This window comes from Lissotriton helveticus, chromosome 1_1 (assembly GCF_964261635.1).
Source record: "Lissotriton helveticus chromosome 1_1, aLisHel1.1, whole genome shotgun sequence".
NCBI lineage: Eukaryota > Metazoa > Chordata > Amphibia > Caudata > Salamandridae > Lissotriton > Lissotriton helveticus.
The window spans coordinates 871965637-871989958 of NC_136057.1; the positions used below are offsets into that span (position 1 = coordinate 871965637).

General features: G+C 43.9%; 1 long non-coding RNA gene across 1 annotated transcript in view; it reads left to right on the forward strand.

Moving 5' to 3' along the window:
- The window catches only part of LOC144771099 (uncharacterized), a 169993-nt gene that overhangs the window by 1054 nt on the left and 144617 nt on the right, over positions 1-24322 (forward strand). The gene's annotated exons all lie outside the window — the stretch shown is intronic.

Sequence of the window (24322 nt, forward strand, 5' to 3'; positions counted from 1 at the left end):
GTATCTCGGATACAGTTATGGGAGATTATTATGAGGAAGAAGGCTATTACGATGATGATGAGGCCTCTGGCTCTATGGAGCAGGACTTGGTGGAGGCACTGGATCAGGGTGTCCAACATTCTGTGAATCAATCGCTGGACCGCGCCATTGCCCCATTGAAGCGCCATCTTTCAGAATACACGACCCAACAGGGCTGGTTGCCGTCCTCTTCGGGGCACTCTTCTAAGTCTCCAAGGAATCCGCACCATTCGGATTTTGCGAAGCTGTCCAAAACATTGTCTTCTGCGCAGTCTTCCAGTAAGGCGGCCAAGCCTGTACGCTCGTCGCCGGCCTATCAGCCTGATGATACTGATACCACTTCTGATTCTTCGTCCTCCTTCTAAAAAGGTTAGTAAGGAGCATTTTGTGGATGCGCCCTCTAACCCTCAATTGCTTACCTTTGTCCCTTCGGATATCATTCATCCTAATTCCACTTCTTGGCTTACATCTTCCGAGGTGGCGGACTATGTGCAAACTCATATACGCCAACCATTCGAGAAGGATGTACGGGCCCGCCTTCGGTCGGAATGTCCGCGTCCTGATCTCGCTGATAAATTAGCTGAAACCCTGGAAGTTGATCCTACGATGGTCACTTATCTGAAGAAGTATGCCAAGGATCCGAAAAAAGGCTTAGATAGAGCTTGGCGTTTCTGCCAAGATAAGATGTTGGATCTTCTACGCCCCCTGAAAAAGATTTTGGATTTGGGCTTTCGGGCCAAGGAGTCTGGGGCTGTCATCGATCCTGACGAGCTAGTGGGTTGGTCCCAGAGGGCCATCTGCCTGTTAGGGAATGTGAATTGTGCACTTTACTGTGAGCGTCGTCACTCTATTCTGCTCAAGCTGGATCCGAAACTTACTGAGATGGCCTCCTCTGAATCAGGTTCTCTGGCGCAGGGCCTGTTATTTGGCCAGCCTTTCCTCAAGGAACTGACCAAGTTCGTGGCCACTTTCAGTGGGCTTGACAAGGCTCAGTCTTCGCTTTGTCGAGCTTTCCGGCTGGTTTTTGGGAGGGCCGGACGACGGGGACGTTCGTTCGGCTGAGGATCCAACCAGCAGAACCAGCGTGGTTACCAGTCCCAGAGAGGCGGTGGACAGGATTACTCCTACAACGCAAACAAGTCTTCCTTCTATCCCTCCCGCAAAGGGAGAGGACAGTTCAAGAAAGGAAACTACGGTGGCAACCAAGGAGGTCGTCAAGATTCCCCCAAATCAGGTGAGTATGATTCTGGCCTCGGAGGTTGTCCTAGGGGGCAGGTTAAGGTTTTTTCTCCCAAATTGGCAATTGATCTCGAGCGATGCTTGGGTGTTGGAGACTGTACAGGGTTACAAGATAGAGTTCTACGGCGGTCCACACCAGTCTCATCCGCCAACGCCCCTAATTTTTTCCCATCAAGATTGGGAGTTAATTTCCACTGAAATCGAGTCTCTTTTGGCCAAAGGGGCCATAGTTCCCACTTCTCCTCATCCTCAGGGCTTCGTAAGCAATGTGTTTCTGGTTCAGAAGAAAGGGGGCGGTTCACGGTTGGTCCTCAACCTCAAGGAGTTCAACGGTGGAGTTGTTTACCGTCACTTCAAGATGGAGGGTATCCATCTTCTGAGGGATCTTCTTCAGGAAGGGGACTGGATGGTCCGTCTCGATCTGAAGGATTCTTATTTGTCAGTTCCGATTTACGGTCCTCCTCGACGGTTCCTCCAATTCCAGTGGCTCGGGAATTGGTTCGAGTACACAGTTCTCCCCTTCGGCCTCTGGTCAGCACTGTGGTGCTTCACAAAACTTCTTCGGCCTGTGGTGGAGTCCTTGCGAGCCCGCGGGGTTCGTCTGATCATATATCTCAACGATATTCTCATTTTGGCACAATGCCCTCTCCTCTTACAGACTCATTTAAACTGGTCAATAGAACTGTTACAATCGCAAGGGTTTCTGGTGAATCCTCAGAAGTCTTTTTTCGTTCCCTCACAGTCGATAGACTTCCTCGGTTTTCAGGTCAACTCAGTCTCCTGTCAACTCCTCTTGCCCACTCAGAAAATCAGATCCATCAAGAGGGAGTTGAGATTGGTTTTGTCCAAACAGAGTGTGTCATTGAGATCGGTGGCTCGGATTGTGGGTCTGCTGGCCTCGTCGATCCAGGCGATTTTCCCGGGTCCATTGCATTATCGTGGTCTTCAGCGTCTCAAGATCAGGCATCTCCAGAAAGGCCTCCGCTACTCAGATAACGTTCCTCTGTCGGAGGACGCGAGGTGGGAGAAGTTATGGTGGTTGGAGAACATGGAGTCTTGGAACGGGCATACCCTGTTCGGGAAATCCCCAGATGTGGGGATGGAGTCCGATGTCAGTCTGTGGGGTTGGGGAGCCCGTTGCGGTCCGGTTTAGACGGGGGGCCATTGGTCCAAGAAGGAATTACCTCTCCATATCAATTGCTTGGAGCTTCTGGCAGGCTCTTTTGCGATTCGTTGTCTGGCCCCGCAGATGGCAAATTGTTGCATACTCCTACGCATGGACAACGTCTCAGCGGTGCGATATGTCAACAAGTTTCGGGGGACAAGGTCCAAGCTTCTGACAGAAATTGCAAAGGATTTTTGGCATCTTTGTCTGCAACGTCAGATCACTGTTATTGCAAAATACCTTCCGGGTCCCGACAATCTGATAGCCAATTTGAACTCTCGCCACTTGAGGGATTTCAGCGATTTGAGGCTTCATCCTCGTGCCTTCCGGACTCTGTCCCGGATTTGGGGTCGGTGTCAGATCGATCTGTTTGCCTCTCGCCTCAACACACAGCTTCCCCAGTTTTACAGTTGGTGTCTGGATCCGGAAGCCCTGGCCACGGACGCGTTTCTCCAGGTCTGGCCTTCTCTCCTGTGCTATGCATTTCCCCCGTTTGTAATGATTCCCAGGGTCTTGGCTGGCACGAAGCATTTACAGTCGGGACTCATTCTGATCACTCCTCTCTGGAGTGCTCAGGCTTGGTTCCCGGTTTTTCTGGAGATGAGTTGTTCGACGCCGCTCCTTCTTCCCCACAAGTGGAATCTGTTGCTGGACCCGCTGCTCAATCTGCACCCCCTGGTTCAGTCGGGTCAGCTCCTTCTAGTGGCGTGGTGGATTTCGGGGAACACTGGCAAGTCCCGGGCCTTTCTAGAGACGCTACCAGATTTATCAGCGAGGCTTGGTCCCCCAACACACACAAACATTATGCATCAGCTTGGAAACGGTGGTGTGATTGGTGTTCACAACGGGAGGTGGATCCCGCTTCAGTGGATATCGCTTTGATTGTCAACTCTCTGGCCTCCATTGCTTCTTCAGGTCTAGCTTACAGGACTGTCAATAATTTTCGCTCTGCCATTTCCGCTGGGCACATCTCTATTGATTGCAAGCCTGCTGGGGGACATCCTTTGGTTTCTAAATTACTCAGGGGTATACGGCTGGTAAAACCGCCCTGTCCAAAGTATGTGGCTTTATGGGATGTTTCTGTTGTTTTGCGTTTTCTGGAATCTTGGCCTTCCAACTCTTTGTTGACTCACAAACAACTCTCAGCAAAATTGACGATGTTGATGTGTTTGGTCTCGTGCAAACGTGTCTCCGACGTTCAAGCTCTGGACCTTGCTGGTCGTACCTTTTCGCCTGAAGGTGTTACTTTTTCCAGACGTACTAAATGCAATACGTCTTCCGTGACAAATCCTTCTTTTCCAGATAATCACGAACTGTGTGTCGTTCAGTGCATTAAAGATTATGAGGTGAGTACTGCTCCTTTTCGTCAGGATTTGCATGGTCAATTGTTGATTGCTCTACAAAAGCCTTTTAGGCCTGTAACGCCTGCTACTTTAGCAAGACGGGTGCGTTGGCTAATGCTGGAAGCCGGCATTGATGTTTTCATATTTGGTGCGCATTCCGCAAGGGGGGCTATGGCTTTAAAAGCTTTTTCTATCGGTGTGAGTCTACATGACATCATGAAAGCCGCTGATTGGTCATCTGACTCTGTGTTTAAAACTTTCTATTTCAAACCCATTGTTGATATTGCTTCTGTTGTGGTGGCTCAGCTTTGAACAAGCATAATCGGAGCCTCCGGTCCTGCCATAGAATTAAAAATTTGCAAACATTCGTGACAAGACTTTTCAATTCTATTAAGGACACGGAGGCGAAGATTATCCCACCCATGTTATCTGCTTGCATTTCTAATGTTTGATGTTTTGCTTGATATACCATTGTATTTAGCATCGTTTCATGATGATCCTTGCACTTTTACCCCTCCTCTTTGGTTCAGATGTTTTAATCCATGGTGGGTAAAGGGTATTATGGCTCTGATTTGTTTTTTCAGGTTCTGATCCTAAATGAGGTTCTTGCTGTTTGTTCTTCCTTCTGCCTGTTGGCTGTTGTTCGTCCCAGAAGTTCTTCACCTGATGCAAGCATCGCTTCTCGTTTTCCAGTGGACTGCTGCTTCGTGGTGTTGTTCGTTAATCCATGATTTCGTATGGAACTGCGCTTTTCTTCAATGAACTGTTTTAGTATGGACAAAGAAAGAGGATGAGTTTTTCTCTATGGTTCCTTATATACTGTGTATACTCTATGGTTATCCAGAGTATTCATGGGAAATGTAGTGTGTTTTTTCTTTACTGTATTGTGATTGGCTGCTGAGCATTTCTAGTAAGGAAATGAGATAGCATAATGTTCGCCTCCGTGTCCTTAATAGAATTGAAAATTCTTGTCACGTATGTTTGCAAATTTTTAATTGGTTCTGCAAAGGAGTGAACGCATCAAGGTCTCTTCAGTAGAAGAGTTAAGGAGAGTTTGCGTTCTTGAGGTGTAGAGTTAGCGCTTCAGTGAAGAGAAGCCGGCTCTCTTTGCCTGTCAAGTAAGAGTATTTATTTCTAATAATTTGTCAGCAAGCAGCGGAGAACTGATTGCAGTTGTGTAAGACGGATTAAGAATCATTTGTGAAGCTCATTGAGACTAACTGACTTTGTGTTAAACTTGTTCTTGCAAGAAACTATTTAAAAATTTGACATTACAAGGAAAACTTCAACCTAAGATATACTATTATAATAGCTCATCGGCATATGATATTTCTGGACAGGAATTCCAGTAGTTGGCAAGAGACCATTATAAAGACTGAAAGAACTAACATCTTCAATTATCTATAAGCCAACATATAGTTTCATGAACTGAAGTTCTTACAGCTGATCACATAGTTACACACTAACAAAACTACATAGAGAGGGGCTCTTCTCAGTAGCACACAGGTAAAAGATAGAGTATTGAGACATATATATAAATATATATACAATTCTAGAATAGAGTAGGGAGAAGTAATTCTTGTGTAATTTGTTTTGTAGGATCGCGAAAAGACAAATTCCAGAAGTAGACCTGTGGCCTGAGGAAGTCTCTCTTGTTTTGTCATTCCACTTCCCCGTTCCCCCGATCTGGAGTAAGACTCAGCAACTATTTGCTGAGACTAGTTGTGGAAGGTGGGGGTTGGTGAATAGTCATACGCTCGGAAGGAGCTCATCAGTTGATATCGGACAATAGCACACTTAATGATATGTGTACTAACACTTTGTAGCCAATAATGAAATGTAAAATAGGGGCAAAAAAGGGCAATCATGCACACTAAAATTTTTCATTCATGTTTTAAATGCGTTACTACCACAATTAGACAGTGTTACAGTCATTGTTACCAAGAATGAAGCACTGGTGGCCACAGCAACTGCAGACGCAAGTAAAATGTGCACTCTCCTCAAACTATGAACTAGTACAGACGTAACTATCATTTGTGTCCATGTTTTTTACAATTCCACAGGGGCTAATATATCCATTTTGTGTCCTGTAAGATAGTGGTTGTCCATAATATTAATTATATCAGTACAGGGTAGATAGGCAGCTAGTGTGTTGCTTGTTTTTGCACCGATGCCAGAGTCTGAAAAATGTGCTATGTTATAACCAATGCTTTAAATAGGCCAATACTAAGTATCAGCCCTTTTTAGGTTGAGCCCTGGGCAGCGCATGCGCTTCTCTGCAGCATGCACTATTGGAGTATGAAATAGAAGCTCTGCTCACTCTCCGCCCATAATTGTCATTGGCTTGTGTCATTGACCTTCGTAAATGCTGGCTTCTGATTCATTAATAGACTGGTTAGCCCTCCTTAATACCGTCTTGCCTTCATTTATACCTTCCTGTTAGACCAAGCATATCTTGGGGTTATTACCCCTGACTTTTTGCCTCTGTCTCCTTTGCAATCTAGATGTTTTGGGTACTTTGCCACTCCTGATCAGTGTCAAAGTACAAGTGTTCCCTATGTAAACTATAATGGTAATTGGTTGGCCATGATTGGTATGTTTGCCTTACTAGTATAGTCCCTAGTGATGTGCACCGTGTGTGCCAGGGCTAGTAATGCAAAGGTGCGTGGAGACTGGAACTCAGGCCTGCAGTGTAGGGCCTGCGCGCAGTTTGCTAAGTTAGCATGTTGTCCTGACAAGCGCAACCACTTTTCAGACCTTACTTTCCCTTTTGCATACACATTGGGCACCCCTGTGGTAGGTCCTGGGTAATCCGTGGACAGGGTGCAGTGTAGGTAAAAGGCAGGACATATACTAAGGTGTGTTATGTCCTGACAGTGAAGAACACTTTGTTTCGTTTTTCACTGCTGAAAGGCCATCCTGCTCATAGGACAGAATGGGGGATGCTGGGTGTTGTGTTTGTTAACCTAGTTTCCTGTAAGTTTATAATGGAGAGGTGAAGTTTAGTATGTAGGAATTCACAGTGTCGTAACACATCTTTCTGTGAAGGAGGTTTTGTCACTGTGTGTTCGGAAAACACTCTTTTAGAAAGTGGCTGAGTGTTGTGCTTTAAGCATTTCTGTGTGTCTCTGCTGAGATGTGTATTAACTTTCTGGATCTGGAAGGTGAGAGGAGCTGGGAGAGGTCTTGACCCAGGGAGGGGTTGAGATGGCACCAAGCTGCCCTGCATTTGGAGAGTAGGGGGAGGAGAAGCCCGGAAGGTGAAAAGGCCTGGGCTGGTGCTATAAACCAATTGACCCATCTCCTGCTGAGTGATTAAGGATCCAGACCCCCAGTATCAAAGAGAGAAAGGTGACACGGGCGGAGACACCCAGAACTGATTTAGGGAGGGGTCAGGGACCCCTGAGCACCAACGAACCCTCAAAGACATTAAGGGGTATAACTATGAGAGCTGAAACCTCTGCACGTTGGAATGAAACAGAGGTGGATTGAGACTGAAAAGGCTTGGACCCATTATGTGGTCTAGAGGAACCACTGCTAAAGAAGGAGCAATTGAATAGACTGCTGTGAAAAGACCAATCCTTGCTTTGTGATCTGGTGCTGGTCTGCAGTTTGCTGTTCTAACCAAGGAGAGGCTGTTGGGACTGTGCTTGGTGGCGTTGGGTCCCCCTGCTTGAAGAAGACTGTGCTTTGTGCTGTGTGTTGTAACCCCAAGGGTCTGAAGTGAGCTGGGCTCCCTGTTTGGAAACACAGGAACATAACTGTTTCTGGAGAAGTGTCACCACAAGCTTACTCAATATTTTAAATGCGGCGAGACTGAATTGTGTTTTAAATATTTTCAACTGTACTCACCCATTTTTGTTGCACATAGCACCCGATCTCCCGGCAAAGCCGCCTATTTCCCCGGTCCACCACGGAGAGTTCTGCTTGAGTGGAGGGAAAATGGCACAAGGAGGCGGGCAGTGGTCAAAGGTCAGGAGGCGGAGCCACTGACTACATTAGTCGCATAGCAGCGCGGACGCGCAGCGACTAGCATTCCACAAGGCAAACTTTACTGCAGCATCTAGACAGGATCACACACACGTTGTTTTAGTGGCACCTGCACGTCCTAAGAAGCATCTGCACTAGTAAGTAGCAGACTTCTGATGCTACAGTGAAAATATACTTACAGACTCTGAAGGAGAAGAGGCACTAGGGAGCTCTCTCCGAGAGCCAGCAGCGTCACCACAAGTTACTCAATATTTAAAATGCGGCGAGACTGAATTGTGTTTTAAAATATTTTTAACTGTATTCACCCATTGTTGTTGCACATAGCACCCGATCTTCCCCAACAAAGCCGCGTATTTCCCCGGTCCACCACGGAGTGTTCTGCTTGTGTGGAGGGAAAACAGCGCAAGCAGGTGCTGCAGTGGGCAAAGGTCAGGAGGCAGATCCACTGACTTCATTAGTCGCATGGCATCGCGGACGCAGTGAGAGCATGGGTTTTACACTCACATTTACCCCTACATGCTCCCTATCAGGAATATTAATATACAGACCACCCCCGGCCCATGTGGAATGTTTATTGACTCCCTCACAGACATAGCAGCAATAAGGGCAAACACGGCAGCCAACTTCACCATTCAAGGTGACCTAAACCTTCAAGTTTATTTATTTTTATTTGCTTTGGTACTCTACTGAGGACCACAAATAATTTAAACATAATATTCAGGTTTTTTACACCATTTAAAATGTCTTGTACTAATACAAAGTTAAAAAAGGTTTTAAAAATGTATAAAAATTATAACAGACAAATTCATTTGGCGGGAATTTACATAAGATGATCAGTTCCTTTGCTGAGTTAATCCTACATTTGACGTATATGGATTGCAGATACCTCTTCCTTGCCGTTACCTCCTTTAGATTTGGACATACAAACATTAAATGCTCAACGTCTTGCTCTCCTCCATTACACAAATTGCATTTAGGGCTTTCCTTTAAGTGCCATTTAGATGTTACAGTTTTGACCGGTAATATACCGAACCGGAGCAGAACAATCGCTCTCCTGACACTATGATTTAGGTTGAAAGCAATATACTGTTGAATTTTCTTATATGTTATAGTTTCAATAAAATTCTTATATGTAGATAGTTTAGAGCAATGCGAAAAGTCAAGATCAAAACTAAGCCTTGAAGTGAAATGTTTCAAAAAGAGCTTAAGCTGGGCTAGTGTCCAAGCTAGCAGCAAATTGGTAATAATCTCTACTAGCTTAAAGGTAACTGACATGTTTTTTCTAAAAACGTGTTTAGATGAGTCACGATCAAATGTTTCTGTTTTGAGCAGAGATCGAAGAGTTCCTTCCTCGGCGTGCAGGAGATTATACGCCCACCTGATGACATTGGCAATTCCTCGAGAATAGGAGCTGGTTAGTGAAAACTTGAGGCGGAGAGCTTGTACTGGAACAGCTTGTGACACCTTCGTTAGTCTCCGTAATATTTTCCCTTCTTTTAAGTCTAAGAAGTTCCATTGGTTTATGGGAATATATTCCAAGGCAAATGATAGTACAGGCGGTATCTTGACACTATATACCTTAAGCAGGGAAGAGAAATGCCTGTATCCTGACGCTGCATTTAACCTTGAGAGAGCTCCTGCGTGTATATCAGCTTTCCTGGTCAAGTTCACAGTGTGTGGCCGATTTTGTAAAGTCTTGGTGAAAATTCTGCCTAGATATGTGTATTTATTTGCCTCTTCCACCTTTTCTCCCCGAGGGTCCATTTGTATTTTGAGCTCTTTTTCTTTCCTGAAAAAGAAACTATTTTTGTTTTAGTAATGTTAGGGATTAAGTAATTTTCCTTCGTATATTTATTCAGTGCCTGGAGATTGCTTTGTAGTCCAAATGGAGTTAAATCTAATATGATAATATTGTAGTGTAGTTCCTATTATCCCAATAGGCTCTGCGCATTGGAATAATACCTTCAATAGTATAGGCCTAGACCAGACGTTAACTAGGTCTTCTATTGTCGATATTAGACTTAAAGTTTTGGGTTTGCCAGCTAGCTCAGAGTTCACTAGAAACTTTCTCGAATAGGCAAGGAGGAGTTGAACCTCCCTGGATAGACAAGAAGGGATTTAGTTTCTGACAACCATAGAACATGACAACTTTGCTCTCCCCTAATCAAGAGTGTATCTCTAGAGTCGTGTGAAAACAAAAGACAACTTATTTTACTCAGTCAGTACGTGCATTCTTAGTCTCACCAGATTGTAGAGAAAAGGAAGAGACGGGCGTGTTCAATAAAAGATGTTATTTATTGATCAGTCTCTTTTCTCATACAAGAGAAATGGATCGATATTATCGCAATACTTATGGTTAAGTAAAGTGCATACAATAAAAGCAGAAGTATAAAATAATACTGTAAAAACATTTATATGGTTTCTAAGCCATAAGGTGGTTTAAAATGGATAAAATAGATACATACACATATACATTTGACTAATCGTACTCAACTGGTGTTTCTAACTACGCCTACCCCGGTGTACCTGACCTAAGCCTAATACGTGGGTGGGAATAGAAAGTAGCAGTTTAAGTTAAGTTTGTTTTGCCAAGTGACTGACTCAAGAATTCTCTGCAAGGGGTTATTCAGTTCTGTACCTTGAATCTAGGATGAATGAGGGATGGTATCTCTCGTCTCTGGTCTCGATATTCCAGGCTGCCTGCGAGGACTACCCGGAAGCGCCGGAGCTGGATTTCTCGGCAGGAGAAAGCAGCGTCTCGTTCTCAGCGCGTCAGGAAGGCGGGGTGCGCCAGCGGGGTCTGCTCTGCTCTGGGCTTCGGCAAGTCTGGCTGCTCCGATCTCGTCACCACCGCGTGTGTTTGCTTAAGGCAATACCGGTAATATTTATACCTGTAAGGTGCCGAGATTGACGTAAGGATGGACATAAATACGTCAATTTATTTTTTTTATTTATTTATTGGGACATTTATTGAGCGCTGCGCTTACGCACACCGGCGTGTCCACGCGCTGAGAGTGGGAGTAGGCAGATGACAGGGAGCACAAAAACATCACGGGCCATTATTTGCTATAAAGATAAGTTTTTAATTTTGCCCGGAATCTGGCCTCATCTAGTTCCAGACGCAGGTCCGTTGGCAGTTTGTTCCAGTAAGTTGCCGCTAAATATCTGAAAGACCTGCCTCCCATGCGGGCCTTCTTGATTCTTGGGGTCCTCAATAAACCACCCCCTGTTGATCTAAGCGCCCGTGTTGGTATGTATGCTTTGATCAAATTCGTCAGGGGGGCGGGTGCCCTGCCATTCAAAATACGATGACAGGTACAAAGGGCTTTATACTCCACTCTTCTCCTTACGGGGAGCCAGTGTAGCTGCTGGAGGGCCGCCTTAGAAGGCGCCCTTTTTGGCAGTCTGAGTATCAGACGTGCAGCCGCATTCTGCAGCACTTGTAGCCGGGCCATGCTTTTTCCTGGCGCCCCCAGGTACAACAGGTTCCCATAGTCCGCCCTAGCTGTTACCAGGGCATGAACCAGGGTTTGACGTGCTTCCAGCGGGAGTAAGTCCAGGACCTTTCTCAGCTTCTTCAGAATCCCGAAACAGACTCCCACCACCCGATTAATCTGGGGGCCAAAAGTGAGCCCTACGTCAAACCACACCCCCAAATTGCGCGCCTCTAGGCACGGAGTAGGGGTGGGGCCAAGGCAGGAGGGCCACCATGCCGGCGACCAGGCAGACTGGGCTTTCCCTACCACCAGCACCTCCGTCTTGCTGCCGTTCAGCTTCAAGCAATTGTTGGCCATCCATTCGGCAAGATCTTTCATACACGAACGGAAGCCATCGGCAGCAAGACAGGGCGCCTGCGACAGGGAGATCACCAGCTGCGTGTCGTCGGCATAGGAGACCAGTTGGAGGCCATGACTCTCCACGATCGATGCAACAGGCGCGACATACAAATTGAAGAGGGTAGGGCTCAAGGACGAGCCCTGCGGCACGCCTTGGCCCAGAGGCACCCCCCTAGAATAGCAGTCTCCCTGCCTGACTTGAAAACTTCTCTCATTGAGGAAGTCTTGGATCCATCTCAGCGCGGTGCCAGAGATGCCACCTCTGTTCAGACACTGTAGCAAGATGTTGTGTGCTACAGTGTCGAACGCCGCGCTGAGGTCCAACAAGATCAGAGCCATAGTTTGGCCTGCATCCACGCCCTCTCTCAGATGTTCCGTCGCCATGAGGAGGGCGGACTCGGTGGAATGACGTGGCCTGAAACCAAACTGCGTCGCATGGAGCAGTCCCCTTTCCTCTACGTGCTTCATAATTTGGGTATTAACCACCTTTTCCGCCACTTTTGACAGAAAAGGCAGGAGGGAGATGGGCCTCAGATTTTCTAGTACCTCGAAGCCTAAATGGGGTTTCTTCCTGAGCGGGAGCACCACCGCCTGTTTCCATCCGACCGGCAGCTTCCCTGACCCGAAAGATACGTTGAGGATATGCCTTATATAAGGCTCCAAGACTACCAGACTATCTGCCAAGCGTTTTGGCGACACCGGATCCCACGGGGACCCTGTTTTTACAGAGCGGCACACCACTAATAGTTCCTCAGAAGGAGGGGTGCAGAAGCGTATAATATGCCCTGCCGTCTCTATGTGCCCCATTGCTTCCTCTAGGTCCAGCCCTATAGGCCGAATAGGGAAGGTAGAATAAATCTTCTCTACTTTGGCGGAGAAGTAATCTGCAATTCGGTCACAAGACTCCGTAGAGCAGCTCTCCGGCTCTGTAGATGCATTCACCGACGTCAAGGATTTATAGATGCCAAAAAGTTCCTTGGCAGAGTTCTCCGCCCCCTGAATTTGTTCAGCAAAGTAGGCTGCCTTAGACTTTTTTATCAGCCTATGGTGAATGCGCCTTTTTTCCAGAAATAGATCCCTGGCCTGGTTGTCATAGGACACCCTCCAGACTTTTTCTGCCCGCCTACAGTCTGCCTTTGTCAGTCTCAGCTCAGCACTAAACCAAGGAGCTGAGCGATCTTTCCGGGCGCCTGTAGTAGTAGCGCGGCAGAGTGGGGCTGTCTGGTCAAGCGCTGCCGTAATGCGCTGATTCAGATTGAGGACAGCTGTTTCTATGTCCTCGCCCCCTGGCAGACCATCCCTAGTTAGGGCTTGGTTAAAAGCTGCCACCGAGAATTTAGCCCACTTCCTCCTAAGATAGTTAGAGGGTAGCTGGCTGGTTTTGTTGGAGTTACTACTCTGTATGGAGAATGCCACCAGGAAGTGGTCGGTCCAGGGAAAGGGTTCAACACCTGACACTTCCACAATAATAATAATAATATTATATGTCAATAAGGATGTCATACGACTTGGTCGTTAGCACATTCTTTTGCTGAAGTTCTCGATGAAATCAAAACAATGGCCGCAGGGTTTTTCCCAGGTTGTCATAGGTTTGATTTGTTTTGAGAACTCCGTATGCCTTATCAGGGGCTGGAGGAATATCGCTTGTCTAATTAGATGGCAAGCGTTATGACCTAATCAGATAACACGTTCCTGTGCCGTAGTGTGGCTTAATCAGATAATGGTTTCTGCATCATGGGATGGCTGCTAGTTAACTTGTTAACCAAACAGGGTCAGGAATAGGGGGATCGATACAGAACCTATAAGAATACATCACACCCACTCCACGCTAACTATGGCCATGTTTACGAATCTAGGCATAGTAAAACATACTGTAGAGTATCGTGTATACCTTACCACCCCAAAATACATATAATGCATTTCGAATAATGTAATATACGGAAATATTATTCACATGTACTATATGCACTCAAGCTGTAGAATAATGCTAAAGTAATCACGCATATGTATACATTATTTCTAAATGGTATATGAGAATTTACACATGAAATGGCTCTTAATACAGAAGAAAAAAGGTTCGAGACCATTTCATCACAGAATAAAAATAATTATGAACATACCAGCGGGCAGCTAATGTCTATAAAGTTTCTAAAAATAGGAAATTTTAGTTCTCTAAGAATAGTTTTTACTTTAAGCAGAAGATAAGTGTCCCGAAAAATCGTAAAATTATTTTGGGGCTGCTGAAAAAATCGCTGTCCGTGAACTGGAGGGAAAATTGTTCATGTAATTTTATCATTAAAGTTGAAGGCCAAATTCAGGGTGTTTGGAACGCCGTGTGCTAGCTTGCTCAAAAGTCTCTATTTCTGCTCTGGTGAGAACATCATATCATTTAGACTGTCGAAAAAGCTGTCAACAGCTTCCTGGGAGAGTTCCACTAACTCGGAAAAAGATGTAACCATGCATTCGTGCGCATGATTGTCTCCATTGACGTTTTGATTAGTATTGCTGACAGAAGGTCGTACCTGATCGATGCTGCTTTCATCTTGAACTCCACTACCCCTTAATCGTAGTGGTGAAGTTTCCACGAATGCCGTCATCAGGATTGGCAGCCGTTGAGGGCAGCACAAAGCATGAGCCGTTATTGGACTCAACAATGTTTCTGCATCCATTGGCGCATCTGATTGTAGCGTCAGACAGGTGTCCAACACGCATTCTTCTCCGCACAGCAAGCACCTTAATACAGGTAAAACACATCGATGCCACATTGGTCGAAATGAAAGAAACCAAGTCATGTTCAGGTCTCTAAGCCGGGATAGTCCCAGGATTTTTGATATCCGGTCCCGGTATCCAATGGCTCGGATTGTTTCTTCCCTTGTCGCAGGTGTTTTGTCTGTGACATGGTCTGCCATAACGAAATATTAGGACCAAAAATAGGATTCCTGCAATTAGTCCCAAAATGAGGGGAAGTCCGCCAAAAATCGAATGGACGAAGTCTGGAAAAATACCCAGTATGGCTTTGAATGGTGTTAATGCCATTGAAAATACTGTCTTAAATACTTTTGAGACTCCACTGGTATCAGAAATATTTAAGATTTCATTCAGGATTTCCGCGAAATGTATGGGGGAATTAGTTGATAACAATGAGTGAATCTCTGCAGTCGTCCTTGCGACTAGGAGATCATACGTTTCTTTTGATGACGTGAGCCTGGTCGGCGTCTGAAGAAGCACTGTTTTCATTCTGCTTAAAGTATCTATTCGAATAGAAGTAATTTTTAAGTTAGGCCATGCCCTTGCCTCCCTGTCTGGAAAGGAGCTGGGGAACAATGAGTATCCACAGCACATGACCTTCGCAGTCGTAGTTACGAGATAAGGAGTCCCGGGCATAAGACTACAACATCTGCGATCCACAATTAGAATGTAACTCCCGTTATAGAGTCTTTTAAGGAATGGTTCTATCTCCGTTGCAGGTGTGCCTAGCTGGTGACATGAAAGGTTATTTGAGTTCCCTTCACAGGCTCCATGCAAACTAATTCCATTACACAGAAGTGTACCGCTTAGTGACATTGCACAATTATTGCCACTAAGAAACACTTTCTGTCCTTTATTATTGACACATGCATGTGAATAGGGCAAGTTCCATGTTGTCTTAATGTACCCTTTTCCCAATTTTTCGTACATGCCAGCCTGTATATATTTTTGGCAGTATTGAAACCTGAAGGTTGATATTGGAATATTAATTATCCCATGTATTATCCATTCACTGACAGGTCGTTCTGACATTGTCACTGGTAATCTCTCGAGTTTCTCAATGCTCAGGATTGTATAATCAGCACCCTTTTGTGCCATACTGATTTGTTTATCAGTAAGGTTAAAGATATTGAATAGTGACGTTGTGTTGATTAAACGCCAAGGCACATAGCCTGAACGCAGATTTTGTAACGTCCAGCCAAGCTGTACAATAGAACGCAATTGAGACTGACCGTGTTGTAACAACAGTAAGTCTTGCGATATTATGTCGATTGCTGAAGACACAATGCTGTCCAAAGAAAAAATTCTGGAGGACAGAGTCATTAACCCATTGTCCACTACAGAAAGTGATTTTTCCAAATTAATACGGTCAATTTCCCGTATACTTTCTGCTGTTTCAATTTGAGTTACCTTCCAGGCCTCGTTGTAAGCTGCGTATACAGAGGCTGCTATGAAGCGTTTTTGACGCTGTTTGCGCGGTCCCATAATAAAATCACGCAAGTCAGCACCATCAGTAAGTAAAGTTAGGTGTTGCTTAATTTCTGTCAGTGTGGAAGTTTGTAGCCATTGAAGGCATAATTTGCCCACACTGTAGGTGGTTATTATCCCTGGGTGTTGTCTTTGGGAATATCTAGGGTCTGGCCTGGTCAATGTGAACCCCTGTGTTTTGTTCAGGAATCTATCTTGACAGTTATTAGTATCTGTGGGCCAGATCAACCATTGTTTCCAATCAGGATGTGTTCTGTTTTGGTATAATACATAGTTTACGTCTATCTCTTCATCTGTAGAGCTATTGCTGTCCATTGTTGGCTTTGGAATAGACGGTTTATTTAAGTCTTTAATTTTGGCTAAGCCAAGACAGGTGGTTTGTTGAACAGTGTCATTTAAAAATATAATTTGTTCTGGGATCATGCAGGCTCTAAACAATGATTCTATACCTTGTACTTGCCATTCTTTTGTACCCCAAACACTTTTAACTTCAACATTTTTGTCCCAATAATCAAAAACAAAAGTATTCATTTGTTCAAAAAATGAGTCTGAATATATCAATTTCGTGTTTGTTAGCATGGTCTTTGACCCTGTCTTATTTGACAATTTGAAATAAAATGTTTCAGCATTACTTGTGTTAAACCCTGAAAAGTATGAATATTTGTCGTAAAAGGTTCTTGAGCTTCCTTTTGGAGGGGTTGCACAATGTTCCCATTGATTATAATTGAAAACATTTCTAGGTTGTGCAGATTTATGTAGAAAATGGTTACCATAGTGGTTGTAACAGTACATACTATCATAATTAGTCGAACCCTGCAAATAATCATGTTTGGTAAATTTAGCAGACATCACTAAGTCAGACATCATATTATTTATACTTTCAAAGTCCCAATCATCAGCAAATGAGCTTGTTTTTACAAAGTCACTCAACGAGATCTTAATTTGGTGTGGATATTTCAGGATCTCAACCGGACCATAAATTTCGTAGTCAGTATTGTCCCACCCGGTATAGGATTGGCTGTGAAGTTGACTGAAGAAAGTTCTCTTTTCTCGACATGTGAAGATGTGTGTGGTTTGAGGATCAAGTTGATTTTCTGACTTGCTGTGTCCATTTTAGCATATTTTCCCTCAATGAAGCGTCCCAAAGTTAGTACCATGATGAGCCAAAGTATGAGGATAAATGCACCAAAGCCCACCCAAAATTCAATCCATGGAGAAATCAGATATGTTTGTTTCAGCTGTTTCAAAAGTTCTTTAGCTTTATCTTTAAAGGTTTTTGTTGATGGCTGTGTTTTTGATTCACTTAGGTCTTCAGAGGAATCATCGAAGTTTATGAAGTAGCCGGATGCAGTTCTGTCAATTGTTCCAATTGCTTCAGGATTACTGTTTCTTGCATATGCGTTTGTTACTTCATTGTAGGTTGGTGTGTCTCTACTAAATGTTTTTATTTGGGTTTTCAGAGGTTTAAGTTCCAATGCATTGTTGCATAGTCTTTGTTGTTCTTCTGTAGGCGTTTAGGAAAGTGATTAGCCTCTTAGTTTGGACCTCTGTATTGGTAGCAAATCTTGGTGTTCTACTACTTATCGGGAGTCCACTTGGCCTACTGTTTGTTATCGGCCACATGATTGTGGTTTTACCAGGTCGATGGATACAACTCGGTTCTCCTTTTTACCAGCAAGCGGCGGTAGTACAACTGATCTTGTCCCGTTAATAGACAAGACAGGAACTGCTTTTCTGTAAGAAGGCCCAAATTCCTTCTTTACCGCGATCTTTTCTCTGACTAGATCCCCGACTTTTGGAATCCAGACAGGTCTTGCTGGGACAGGTGGTGGTTCTTCAGTGGTTGTTGGCTGCTGTTTCAACTTTATGTTGCTCAGGTCTTTTCTTGTTTTGTTTAAGTCCTGCAAAATAGCCAAACGATCTTTGATATCAAAGCTTTTTTTCTTTACCACTGAAGTCTGACTGTCAAGATCTAAGACTAACATCCTAGTTCCAAACAATAATTCGTACGGACTGAATCCCTTCAGAGAATTTCTTGGCAGGTTATTTAGACTACGTTGGACACTTATTAGATGTTTGACCCACCCAGCTCCCGAACCTAATACCCTTTCCGTTATAGATAGCTTTATGCCTTGGTTTTTTCTTTACACCATCCCGTATCCCTCAGGAAGGAAGTGAGAAGAATCCCGCTGTGCTATGCTCATTTAGCCATATTTCCCCACAGGCTTGAGGGCTAAAGTGAAAACATTGGTCAAACGTAGCATGCTCCTAGCGTATATGCCATTTAGACTCGCAAATCTTTGTATAACAGTCCAGATGTCAGCCGAGTGCTGGGGATCTACATTATAAGTGGAAACTAGCCTGTATATGTTAATCGGACGCTCTGCTTTTTACTGCTGATCCTTTCTGGAGTAAAACGCCACGGTAGTATACCGTTTCTCTCGCCACTGCGATCTCTGTTGCAGTCCGGGCATTTTTTTACAAAAATGTGATGTTGCAGGCTCATGCCTGGCCACCAGTACACTGATTGTAATTCTTCCAGAGAATCTTTTAGTTTGAGGTGTCTGAGACCCTCGCCCATATGTGCGTCTGCAATTAACAAAGTTCTCCTGTCCATGTTTGGAATTACTCTATCCCCCACTCCAGGGATTCGAGCAAAAGGGACGGAGTTTGCATCGATTATGTATGTATAATTGAGTGGATAGTTGATCGGGTAGCGCTGAGCAGTCGCCTTTTGATTAAGTTTTTACCGCCAGCATAGTTTCACCGTCAATGTATTTCAATGTACGCTTTTTTCTAGCTACGGAAGCCGATTTAGTTGCTACCGCTGTGGCTGTCTCAGCCAATGAAATCCCTGCAACGTGAACGCCATCACGTTGATGACTCAGTGAGTGTATCACGTGAGTCTTTGGTAGTTCTTTTTGTAAAAGAACTATTTGTTCCCAAAGCAGTTTTTGCTTTATTGTTGCACCTGTGTCATCTTTGTAACCGTTTTGAATCCATTTCTGCAAATCGCTGTTATATGATTTGACGCAGTAATACGAATCGGACACTATAAGTGTCGGGAATTCGCGATCTGCATTATCTAGCGCCATTTTCAATGCTATTATTTCAGTCTGTTGTTCTGAATTAGTTTCTACTGAGTGTGTTTTTGTTAATAGAGGTCTTAGTTTACCTCCGCGCCACACTTCTTTTGTAATCTCACACGTGGGGTTGTATGCTTGTTCTCCCCAAACTGAGGGTTGAGCATGTCCGTCTGTATAGATTACACAAGCGTACTGTCGTAAGGGCAGAATGTCGATTGGCAGAGGGAATGTTCTTTCATATTCTAGATTTTTCAATTCTTTTAATTCTGGATCAAAGTAGTATTTTACTTTGTCCGTTGTAATTGAATTCACCCATTGTATCCATTTCGGATTCAATGCAGTTGTTGGTAATGCCTCAAAGGCTGATTCTGCTGTTCTGACTGTGGTGTGTCTACCGTCAGCTTTATCTTTTTCTCTAGCTATTGCGGTTTGAACTGCATGAACAATGTTTTCTTTAATGCTGAATTTCTTTTCAGCTTCTGTGTACAAGTGTGATTTGAATGCAATTGGTACCTTTTCTCCCTCGTTAGAGGTCAGGTATGTGAATCCGCATCTTCCTGGGATGACTCGAATCACAAGATTGCGTGTGTTATCACGTGTTTCTAATTTTGTTTTAATTAACATGTCTGTTTGTAAGGATCCCAAAATTTCTGTGTGTGTTTGAGTCCAACTGGTTCTTTTAAAATCTGGTTTTATTAGATCATAAAGGGGTTTGACCCTTTCTGCGTAATTTGCAATGTATGTTCTTCCGAAATTTAGGAAGCCTAGAATTGACTGTAGGTTTTTTAGTGTTCTAGGTGCTTGGAGTACGGCACATTTCTCTAGGAAATTGTCAGCCAGGCTTTTGCCTTCACTTGATAACTCATATCCTAAGAACAGGACTGTTAGATGGGTAATTCTAGATTTTTTAAAGTTGAATTTGTAACCCTCTGCTGCGAACCCAAGTATTATGGTGTTCACTCTCTTCAAGTGAGTATCCAAGTCATCATCTGTTAGGTATATGTCGTCGACATAAGATAATGCTTCGTCATCATATGTTTGTAGTAACTCTGTTACTCTCGCTGAGAATAATCCTGGGCTGTTCTTGAACCCTTGGGGTAACCGACAAAATTGTTTTTGAGCGCCATTTATTGAGAACGCAGACAAATATCTGCTCTCTGGTGCTATATTTTGACAAAAGAATCCATTAGAGATGTCTAATGTTGTTTTGTATTTTTTGCGCACTATGTTATTCATTAGTGCTGCACTATGCGAGTTTTGCACTGCAAAAGTTTTGCAACATGAGTTAAGGTGTCTGTAATCCAAAACTAGACGATATGAATTGTCTGGATTGGAAACAGGAAACAAAGGGTTGTTCATTTGTGAGGTGCAAGTTTCAATCACCCCCTGGTATTCTAGTTGATCTAGGATTTCTTTTACCTGTTTTTTAGCTTCTTGCTTAATTGGGTACTGTCTTTGTGCAGTAGGTTGTGATTTTAACTGGATTTTGTGAGGAGGAGAGTCCTCATCCCATCCTACGTGATTTTTATATAAAGCAGGAGCTTGAGCTACTGCCCACTTTCTAGCAAGTGTGTATTTTTTATGTATTGGGATATGATTTGAGAAGGCAGGCATTATTATTTCTTTGCCATGAGGGCAGTCCCTGACAAACTCTGGTGGCCAGTCTTTTTCAGCTAGAAGGATGTCATAGCCCTTGGAGAGATTATCCCAAAATAGTCCCCTTATTTTTCTAGTCTTATCCCCTTCTATACGTAAAGTTATTTCATATATTTTGTGAGGTTTGCTAACTCTGGTGTCTGCAGTTTCCACTTGAAGATATTCATTCGTGTCCACTGTCTCCAGATGATTCATAAGGACTTTGCGAGCTATGCTCACTTCTGCTGCGCTGTCTAGCATTGTCTGAGCCCATTCTCCGTTTTTCAGTTGTGTCCTCAGTATTCTCGGCATTGTTAACTACTTTAATACTGGCTACCTTCTTTTTTTGGAAATTGTAATTTCTTATTTGGATGAGCAGGTTCCTTCTCTTTGGACTTGACGTGCCCTTCCCTGGGTTCCGATCGTCCTCTTTTTTCCGATTTCTGCGAGGAAGTCTGAAAAGATTGAGAGGGACGTGTATCAAAATCTTGATATCTATCCGGTTTCTTTATATTATCCCTATTTCTAAGGTTGTATTTTTTCACAGAGGGCTCACTTTGGGGAGACCTAGGTCCTTGGTCCGGAGATTTTTCTCTCCGCCGAGGAGACCTTCCTCTGGACTGGAATTTCTTTTCTTTTGGATAGGATTGTTTGTTTCCATCCCAGTTCTTCTTTTGACTGTTTAGATTATTTTTAATAAATATTTTTTCAGGACTTTCAATCAGTTGGGGTTTTACTGGTATTCCACCTAAACTATCTCTACCTAGTTCCTCATAGGATTTTTCTATTATTCTGGCAATTTCAGCTGGTTGGTCTGCTATATCTGTTTCTTTTAACCTTTGGCGGAGCGCCACGTTTGCTGCTTCTCCCTTTATATTGGCTAGTAATATAGCCGAGATCTGCTTGAAGTCTTTCAGTAATTTCATACCAAGAGTTAAAGCGGGTTCTGGACCGTATTCGTCTTGAATTTGTTTTAGCACATCTGGTATTACCGAGATGGATGGTACACCATGCGTTTTTGTGTAAATGGAAGCAAAGACTGTACCCCAAGTGTCACAGTCCTCCACGTGTGGTGCGATTCCCATTGGAAGACAGATAGTCAGAATCCTGTGTTTATCCACAGGGGTGGTGTCTGGAAACACCGCCTCTATTTGGGTGATTTTTTGTGCTAACCAGAATGGTATTTGTTCCCTTTTAGCTGGTACTTTACCTAGGCAGGACTGTATGTTCTGTGGTGTAATTTTATTTGTGTTCCCCTGATGAGGGGTCAGCTGTGGAATTTTAATTGCTGGTTGGATTGTTGAAGTCCGCATTACATATTGGACTAATTGTCTATGTACTTTTATTAATTGTTTTAGTTGTATTAGAAGATCTGCTGCAGACATTCTTTCGATGTCTGGATGTGGTGTTTATCCGGCTAGGACCGGCCACGTTGCTCCTGGTCTACCTAATGGACCGAGCCTGGTGATGTGATTGTTGTGTTTTAGGGCGCCATTAAACAAGAGCAGGTGCTCTTGAAATTTAAGTGGTACTTCCACCTCCTCGAAAGGAGTGTATTCTTCAGGAGGTTCCTCTGTTTTGTAATGGTGGAAGTACTTTGTTACAGCGTTTGCTGCTGGAAAGTTTATCCATGAATAGAATACCTCTGTCTGCTGATATTCGTGTGCCTCTATTACGAATATGACTGTGCCACCTCTAGGTGTCAGTCCATTTTCTATAAGTTTTAAAGTTATAGATTTTCTTATGTTGACCGGGATGTGTATTAAATCCGGGTCTGCTTCTTGCATAGTATTATCAGCTGCTACGAGTTCAGCTGCTACTCTAGCTATCTCTCTTTCTTCTTCAGTGTCTGACATTCTACTGTCAGGAAGGTTATTTTGTTTGTTTGCAGATCAGGTTTCTTTGGAAACAAAGATTAGATGCACAATATTTTGGAACAGTGTATCCTTCAACGTTGACTTAAACCAAGAACCATACATAGGAGTTTCTTCCTGCGAGGTTTGGCGGATATGACCTTTCACCCACTCCAGACGTCTTTGGAGTATTATGGGAAAAAAGGGGTCTGAGTGAAAAAGCACGACTGAGTTACTCTAATGTCTTGCGTTAGTTTTATCGCCTTTCCAAACGTTTGGGCGCCATGTAGTGTAGTTCCGATTATCCCAATAGGCTCTGCGCATTGGAATAATACCTTCAATAGTATAGGCCTAGACCAGACGTTAACTAGGTCTTCTATTGTCGATATTAGACCTAAAGTTTTGGGTTTGCCAGCTAGCTCAGAGTTCACTAGAAACTTTCTCGAATAGGCAAGGAGGAGTTGAACCTCCCTGGATAGACAAGAAGGGATTTAGTTTCTGACAACCATAGAACATGACAACTTTGCTCTCCTCTAATCAAGAGTGTATCTCTAGAGTCGTGTGAAAACAAAAGACAACTTATTTTACTCAGTCAGTACGTGCATTCTTAGTCTCACCAGATTGTAGAGAAAAGGAAGAGACGGGCGTGTTCAATAAAAGATGTTATTTATTGATCAGTCTCTTTTCTCATACAAGAGAAATGGATCGATATTATCGCAATACTTATGGTTAAGTAAAGTGCATACAATAAAAGCAGAAGTATAAAATAATACTGTAAAAACATTTATATGGTTTCTAAGCCATAAGGTGGTTTAAAATGGATAAAATAGATACATACACATATACATTTGACTAATCGTACTCAACTGGTGTTTCTAACTACGCCTACCCCGGTGTACCTGACCTAAGCCTAATACGTGGGCGGGAATAGAAAGTAGCAGTTTAAGTTAAGTTTGTTTTGCCAAGTGACTGACTCAAGAATTCTCTGCAAGGGGTTATTCAGTTCTGTACCTTGAATCTAGGATGAATGAGGGATGGTATCTCTCGTCTCTGGTCTCGATATTCCAGGCTGCCTGCGAGGGCTACCCGGAAGCGCCGGAGCTGGATTTCTCGGCAGGAGAAAGCAGCGTCTCGTTCTCAGCGCGTCAGGAAGGCGGGGCTGCGCCAGCGGGGTCTGCTCTGCTCTGGGCTTCGGCAAGTCTGGCTGCTCCGATCTCGTCACCACCGCGTGTGTTTGCTTAAGGCAATACCGGTAATATTTATACCTGTAAGGTGCCGAGATTGACGTAAGGATGGACATAGATACGTCAATAAGGATGTCATACGACTTGGTCGTTAGCAGATTCTTTTGCTGAAGTTCTCGATGAAATCAAAACAATGGCCGCAGGGTTTTTCCCAGGTTGTCATAGGTTTGATTTGTTTTGAGAACTCCGTATGCCTTATCAGGGGCTGGAGGAATATCGCTTGTCTAATTAGATGGCAAGCGTTATGACCTAATCAGATAACACGTTCCTGTGCCGTAGTGTGGCTTAATCAGATAACGGTTTCTGCATCATGGGATGGCTGCTAGTTAACTTGTTAAGCAGAACAGGGTCAGGAATAGGGGGATCGATACAGAACCTATAAGAATACATCACAATATCGTCTGCGTATAACAGCGTATGTATGTTGTGAGAGGCTACTTTTGGTGGTAAATTGCGTACTTGCTGGACACATTGAGGCATGTCGCTGAGATAAAGTGAAAATAGTAGAGCAGCGAGAAGACATCCCTGTTTGAGGCCATTAGTGGTTGGGATAGGGCTAGTTAAGCCCTTTTCTCTCCCCATTTGAACCTGGCACCAGGTGTCTGTATGCAGTGATATTAATATTCGTAGTAACTGATTAGGGATACCCATTTTACTAAGTTTTTCCCAGAGTATTC